Below are 7,399 nucleotides of genomic sequence, written 5' to 3'. Positions count from 1 at the left end.
CAGCTACTTGTAAGGCTGAGGCAGAAGGATCGCCGGAGCCCAGCAGGTCAAGGCTGTGGTAGCTGAGGGTGTGGCACTGCACTCCAGTCTGGGTGACAGAGTAAGGTTCCAACTCAAAAAAAAAGAAAAAAGAAAAAAAAGCAACATTTGGAACAGGAGTTCTGGGGAGGAGAAAGTGGGAGTTTTGCTGCTGACTGACTTGAATGGTGGCATCTCCTCCAAGGCTGTAGGTTTCAGAGCTTCCTAACATAGTAAAATGTTAAGGACAGGGGAAATACTAAGTCTTTCCCTCCATCACTAAGGTGTTTGACAACCCCCAAAAGTCTACTCGTTTAAAAAAAACAAAAAACACCTTAATTAAATTTGAGATTTAATTTTTATAAGCAAGTTTCACCCCTTTTAGGCTCCTGGTATATTTGTACATTTTGTTAACTTTCTCCGTTTAGTACTTAGAACAAGCATTCTTATTCAAAAGAGAAAAAGCCCAAACTGTCATTTCAACTATCAGTTGAGGAACTACATATCTTTGTTTTTTTGTCAGTCTCACTCTGTCGCCCAGGCTGGAGTGTAGTGACACACTCATGGCCACCGCTGCCTTGATCTGCTGGGCTCAGGTGATCCTTCTGCCTCAGCCTTCCAAGTGGTCCAACTGTAGGCACACACCACCACACCTGGCTAATTTTTCTTGATTTGTTATAGGGACAAGGTCTCACCAAGTTGCCCAGGCTGGTCTTGAACCCCTGGGCTCAGGCAATCCTCTCACCTCTGCCTCCTAAAGTGCTGGGATTACAGGTGTGGACTACTATGCCAGGCCCATCTTTGGCTAGTACTTTACTTTAGTTTGATGACCTTGAATGGTTTGGTAACTTGTTAAAAATGCTCAACACAATCACAAGAATGAAAGAATGCATCTTAAAATTTACCCTCTTCTGCCCTGAACTTAATTCTAAAATGATCCCAGTAGCTTGGAGTAAATAAAATAGTTTTCCTTTGCCTGTTACTGTCATTCTGAAGAACAGTATTGTCAAAATCCATATCAATGAACCTAAAGTTAGAAAGCTCTACCTTCTTTCAGGCTCTCATGTGTTCAATATCTAAGTAATGAGCTGTTTTCTCCCACTAGGTGCCTATTTTTTACTCCCTGGTTGTAAGGCATGACTAAAATGTTATAAATTGGTCAATAAAGTATGACTTCAGAAAGAATCAGAGCAACTTTTAAAGATGAAAGACACAAATCATTACCTAGCTTTATGCAAGAACCTGGTTCAAGAGTGCCAGGATTTGATGACTTCCTCTAGCCAGCTTTGTTTATACCCTCTTTTCTTTTTCTTTTCTTTTTTTTTTTTTGAATTGGAGTCTCACTCTGTCACCCAGACTGGAGTGCAGTGGCCGCTCCCGGCCACCACAGCCTCGACCTGCTGGGCTCCAGCTATCCTTCAGCCTCAGCCTTCCAAGTAGCTGGAACTACAGGTGCGCGCTACCACACCCAGCTAATTTTTTATTTGTTGTCGAGATGAGGTCTCGCTAAGTTGCCCAGGCAGGTCTTGAACCAGTGGGTTCAAGCAATCCACTCACCTCAGCCTCCCAAAGCACGGGATTACAGGCTGAGCCACCAAGCCCGGCTTATACCCTCTTTTCAATCTGGGGTATGATATTTGTGAACTCTTTGCACTTACCCTTTTCTAACTTAACCAAGAAATTGATATGTGCTGTCTAAAGTTAATACTAATTGGTGCACACTCGATGGATATTTACTTAAATAATGAATTATTCTGATAGACTTTTTTTTTTATCCACTTGATCTGTGTTAGCATCACCAATTCTTCCTTTCAGTCAACAATAAATAACAACAGCAGGAAGTTTTATTCCATAAAGCATTAATAAGATATTTTAATGAGAAAACAAAAACAAAACCAAATCTTAGTCTCTTATTTCTATCCAAAGACACTCAAAACTAGTTTTTCCCTGCCCATCCCTTCTAACTGCAACTTTATTTGTGACCATGTAATAAAGGCCAGTTTAAAGATTTTTTTTTTTTAAAAAAAGTTTAAACCTTTTTTAAAAAGATTAAACAATCAGGCTAGCAAAAGGTACTCAATACATACTTTCCGTATATCAAACAAGCTAATATTTCAGTACAATATAACTATACAGAATATATACAATACACATATGTTCACAAAGCAAACACTATAGGCTCAGAACAGATTTGAAAAACATGATATTCACATTGATTACAATAACTCTAAAAATGATTGTAACGTTGAAACGGCACTTAGTTTACAAAAAAGTCACAAAAATATATATATATATATGTGTGTAGTCACCAAGAACTATGGTTCCTGTAAAATACTAACAGCCAGATACTAGTATATAAAATGTGAAGTTCTGACATTGTATACATTTTTTGGAAATAAAACCCAAAACCATTTTTGTATTGTCGAAAGTCAAACATGCCAAGTAACTTAGCTATGGCCACTATCACCAAGTAAAGCCATACTTCAATGAGATGACTGGATACAAGGCTGGTGAATCAGAGACTGGCACAGTTAAAATTGTACTGTTCTAGGAGAGGGGTAGGAGACATAATAACAACCATCTATGCAATTTAATTCACATTTTCTCCCCAGCATTACCTTCCTTTAAAGATTCACAAAATGCCAGTGCCCAAAAAGAACCATAATGCTATAACTGGCAAGGTAAAAAGTTCTCCCCAGACCTCCCTGTTGCTGGGCTATAGGCAAATGTTAAAGCATGCATTGGTTAAACAAAGCAGTCACCCATCTGGAAGACCGTGGTCAGTTTCCTCCTAGGTTGGTTGCACTAGAAAGTACTCCAGTGTTTAAATGGAGCCAAATGTATATGTGAACCCTATAAAATACTGAGCTACTGTAGCAGCAAATATGAAACTACAGAAACAAAAATGCAATTTTACTTAAAAATCCATTTCTGTTACATCAAAGTTTTTTTTTTTTCTTCAAATCTGTCTCCTTTAACCAGATATCAATTTCTTCTATTACTGAATTCTGGTTTATTACCTCAATCTGACTTTCTCATTATGCTGCACTGGAAAACAACACTTCCGAATTCTGGAAAAGATTTAATTTACTCTTAAAAATGGAAATACAGGAATTTTAAAGTAAAAAAAAAGTCTGCTCTAAAAGTATCTTTCACAAATATATATATTTAAATATTAAAATAGGCTACCTAGGATTTTTATAAAATGGCTTTTGAAAAGATAGTAGAGGCACAAAGAAGCCATATACTATCCTCCAAGTTGGACATAAGGTGCCATAAGGGTGCCCTACAAAGAGGCAGGCAATCTCTATCTGATGCAACAGGAGGCACCAGGAACAACAGAAAACTTAAATATATTATTATTGGGAACTTGGATCAAAACTGATTTGTACTCTATTAGGGACTGTTGCTTTTTTAAAAAATACCTTAAAATATAAGCATCAGAAGTCATCACTTTGTACAAGGAAGAAAAGCTGATGATCTTACTCCTTCCAAATACCTGATGTCATTCATTCCAGGTACCTGAAAGATGAAAAGCAGTGCAACTTTCAAAAATTTAATGGACCACTCTCAGTATGAGAGACTTTACATAGCATCTGACAACTTGAAAATTAAAATTTATAACGGAAATAAAAAGACATCTCCTAGAAAAAATACACATAACCTAAAAATAGAAAGGTTCTCTTTAGAAAGCAAGTGTTTCTAAGAACTGCATGAAGGGCTTCCCATCTTAAAGTCAACATAGCTTCCACTAATATCAAGGGAATTGTGTTAAAAGCAGATGAAAGGGTTCTCTTAAAGCAGGAAGATTTATCCTTCCCTCAGCAGGTGATGTACTTTGGTAACCTGAACATTTGTTTACAGGGTGATTTTTAACTTGTCTAATTGAATAACAAAATCTGGATACGGTTAGACTGGCATTTGGGAAAACAAAGACAATTTAATAAAAGCCATGACACTGCAGATCCTCAAACTATTAAGAAGTGATTTTATCAATTAACCAGCCAACTGAGCCTAGGACTTCAAAGCTTAATTAGCAAAATTAGTCAATTTAACAGAGAAATAAAATAACAAAAGAATTTGATTTTATAAACCAGACCACACTAAAATTTAAAATTTTTAAGTTAAAAAAATTTTTGTTCGTTTTTTGTTTTTGATACATGGTCATCCCCCTTAAGCTCTTTGTAAACTATTATGTACTCAGGAGCCTTGGTGTTAGTTGGAACTGGCCTGGGTCTTATACAGAAGGTACTTGCTTAACTAATAGTAGCACAAACACTTTAGAGGCAGTATCAATTTTTTGGATACTGCCAAACACTTCAATAACATCTGACTATTTGTAAAATCATGAACTTTTTTCCCTATCATAAAAGTGATATAGTGGAAATAGTTAACTGGATTAGTTTAGTATAAAGTAAAAATAAAAGCACAACTACTAATGGGACTGGTGCCACAAATCTTCATCCTGTAACTGACATAGGCTTAACCCCGTATAAATTTGATGACAGCATCTCAATATATCTATAATCTAAAGTGAAACATAAAGAGAGTGAGTTTCCTTAGTTGAACCTGAGGATTGATTCAATTCCACTTCATAATTTAATTGGAACCATTATTGCTTTTGGCTATTTTGTCTTGCTGAGGACTTTGAAGTAAAAATACCCTATGTTACCACATTCTTTCAAGCAAAAAAAGGTCACTAAAAGATAAAAATGGGTATAGACAAAATAAGGAACAATTTAAAGTTTCATGATCTTAGTTTAAAGCTAAGCTTGTGGAAGTATATATATTCCTTGTAGACATATTTACCACAATAAAGCTTCCTCATTCCAATTTTATTCTACTGCTTTGGAAAATAAGAATTACTTTTTATACATTCTTCTCTCGATAACTTTCCAAATTTAAATATATTACCTATAAAGCAACTTTTATGAAAACCGCATTGTAATATTACCTTTTGGCAACTTTGGGTCTGTTCAAAATGTCAACTGTACTAGTTTTTTTTCCCCAGTTAACATCAATATCTAAAAAATTTTTAATTCTCATTCTCTTGGATGTATATTTCAGAGTTGCAACTTCATATTTTTCAGATGAGTGAAAGTAACCCATGAAAGTTTCTAATTCTCTTGTTCATCAATTCCACAAATCTCAAACTTCTTTTGGCTAAAATATTAAAATTTTAGGATTGTTTATTCATTAAATAATAAAAATAATTCTACATGGTAAGAATTGCCATTAATTATCCAGTGATTTATTTTTCAGGGACTACAAAGCTAAAAGAGATTAAAACATGATCTGAAAATCTTCAAAATAAAAGCTACTAAATGAGATTAATTGACATCTATTTAGATTGAGAATAAAATAAGAGAAAATAAAAAGACTCAAAGATTTAATACACTTCCAACGGATCCCAGGAAACCATTTATAGACTGAGAGTATCTGGCTCAGTAGTTAGAAGCTAAATAATTATTAGTAACTATTAGGTTACCAATAATTAAGTACATTAGATATGTTGACTAGTCCATTCCATTTGGTAACATATTTTAACAAAATGGTTTTTGCTTTTAAGACCAAAGGGCGCCAAGCTCGGTGGCTCAGCCTGTAATCCTGCACCTTTGGGAGGCTGAGGCGAGTGGATTGCCTGAGCTCGCGGGTTCGAGACCCGCCTGGGCAACTTGGCGAGACCTCATCTCTACAATAAATCAAAAATTAGCCGGGTGTGGTAGCGTGCGCCTGTACTTGGAAGGCTGAGGTGGAAGGATCGCTAGCCCACAGCAGGCGAGGCTGCGGTGGTCGGGAGCAGTCACTGCACTCCAGTCTGGGCGACAGAGTGAGATTCCAACTCAAAAAAAAAAAAAGACCAAAGGGCATGTGCATGGGACCTAGTTACTGTAGGCTAGAATGGTTGCTGAAATGTTAAAATGTAAGACTGAATGAGGCTATTTAAATATCTTAGTATATTTTGTCTCAGTGAAATTGAGAACTTTAAAAAAAACTGGCAATGGAACTAAATGTGTAACTATTTGAAATAACAAGGTTACTTAACCTCCATCTACATTCATTTTCTATAAAACTTATAATAAAAAAAGACAAATATTAATCCCTTCATTTCTGAATTAGTAGAATCACTGACATAGAATACATCCTTTAAAAATGAAAATGACTGCAGGAGCTATTACATCTAGTATCGTGGGGAAACATCTTTGCTGACTTTCAAAGTCTATCACACCTATTTGGTAGTTAGAAAATTGAAAATAAAAGTTTTTCTTTTATAAAATGCTTGGCTTTAAAAAGGCAATTTATCCTGCATTCTAAAATTTAAGCCCTTAAATATCACAAAGTTACCCTACTGGTTTTAAGAAAGATAGCTATGCTTAAATATTCTAGCCTGGAATATTTTTATGTCTAGTTATACTGGTAATTTCTAATACATGAGATAATATAATTGACTTTCATATCTTTGCAATGGTTTCCATATGTCCTGGTAAAAATTATACATCTAGGCATCCCTCTCTTAGATTAATTTTAAATAAATCTAAATACTACTGCATATACAATTATCCCTTGCAGCTTTGTTTCCAAAAACAGATCCATAAACCAAAAATCCTTAAATCATGTATCAAGAAAATTGTGGTCTCACTGAAACAGAAAAAGGCCTTTGCTTGTATCATTTTATGTTAAGTACTGGTAGTTACTGGTACTGACAAAAATTCATAAAACTTGGAAATCTGTGCAATTTGTAATTACCAATGAAAATCTAGTTTCCATTTGGGAAAGAATACCCAGTGATAGGTGAGCCTTCATTCTGAGAATACAATCAGAACTGTACCTTAGAGCTACCAATATTGTGCAGGGCTCTCTTAAATGTTGAGTTCTTAGGACAGGGAACATACTAATAACACTTAAAAAAGAAATTTTTTTTTAAAATTTTTAGATTCAAGGATATATGTGTAGGTTTGTTACGTGGGTATGTTATATAATGGTGAGGCTTGGGCTTCTACTGAACCTGACACTCAGATAATGAACATGGTACCAATAGGTAATTTTTCAACCCTTGTCCCCCTTTTGGCCTCCCCCCTTTAGGAGTCACCGTGTCTGATGTTCCCATCTTAATGCCCAGGTATGCCCAATGTTTAAAACTTGCAGTATTTGGTTTTCTGTAAAAACACTTTAAACCAATAAATCTGTAAACAGTTTTTGCATTTTGAGATTTTTCTACTGGTAGGAATAACAGTTTTCAAAGACTATACTGTGACATTAAAAATAAAAATTCCTGACCTTTCCAGTTGAGACACAGCAGTACCGTTAACACAGTCTGTTGCAGAATGTAATTCAATCCTATCAGTAAAGCAGCATAAATGGTGGAAGCCCATCATTACCT

The sequence above is a fragment of the Carlito syrichta genome, unplaced genomic scaffold (assembly GCF_000164805.1).
Source record: "Carlito syrichta isolate Samal-C Ts95f unplaced genomic scaffold, Tarsius_syrichta-2.0.1 Scaffold303153, whole genome shotgun sequence".
NCBI lineage: Eukaryota > Metazoa > Chordata > Mammalia > Primates > Tarsiidae > Carlito > Carlito syrichta.
The sequence above is the reverse complement of the archived record's forward strand: the minus strand, read 5'-3'. Positions refer to the sequence as shown.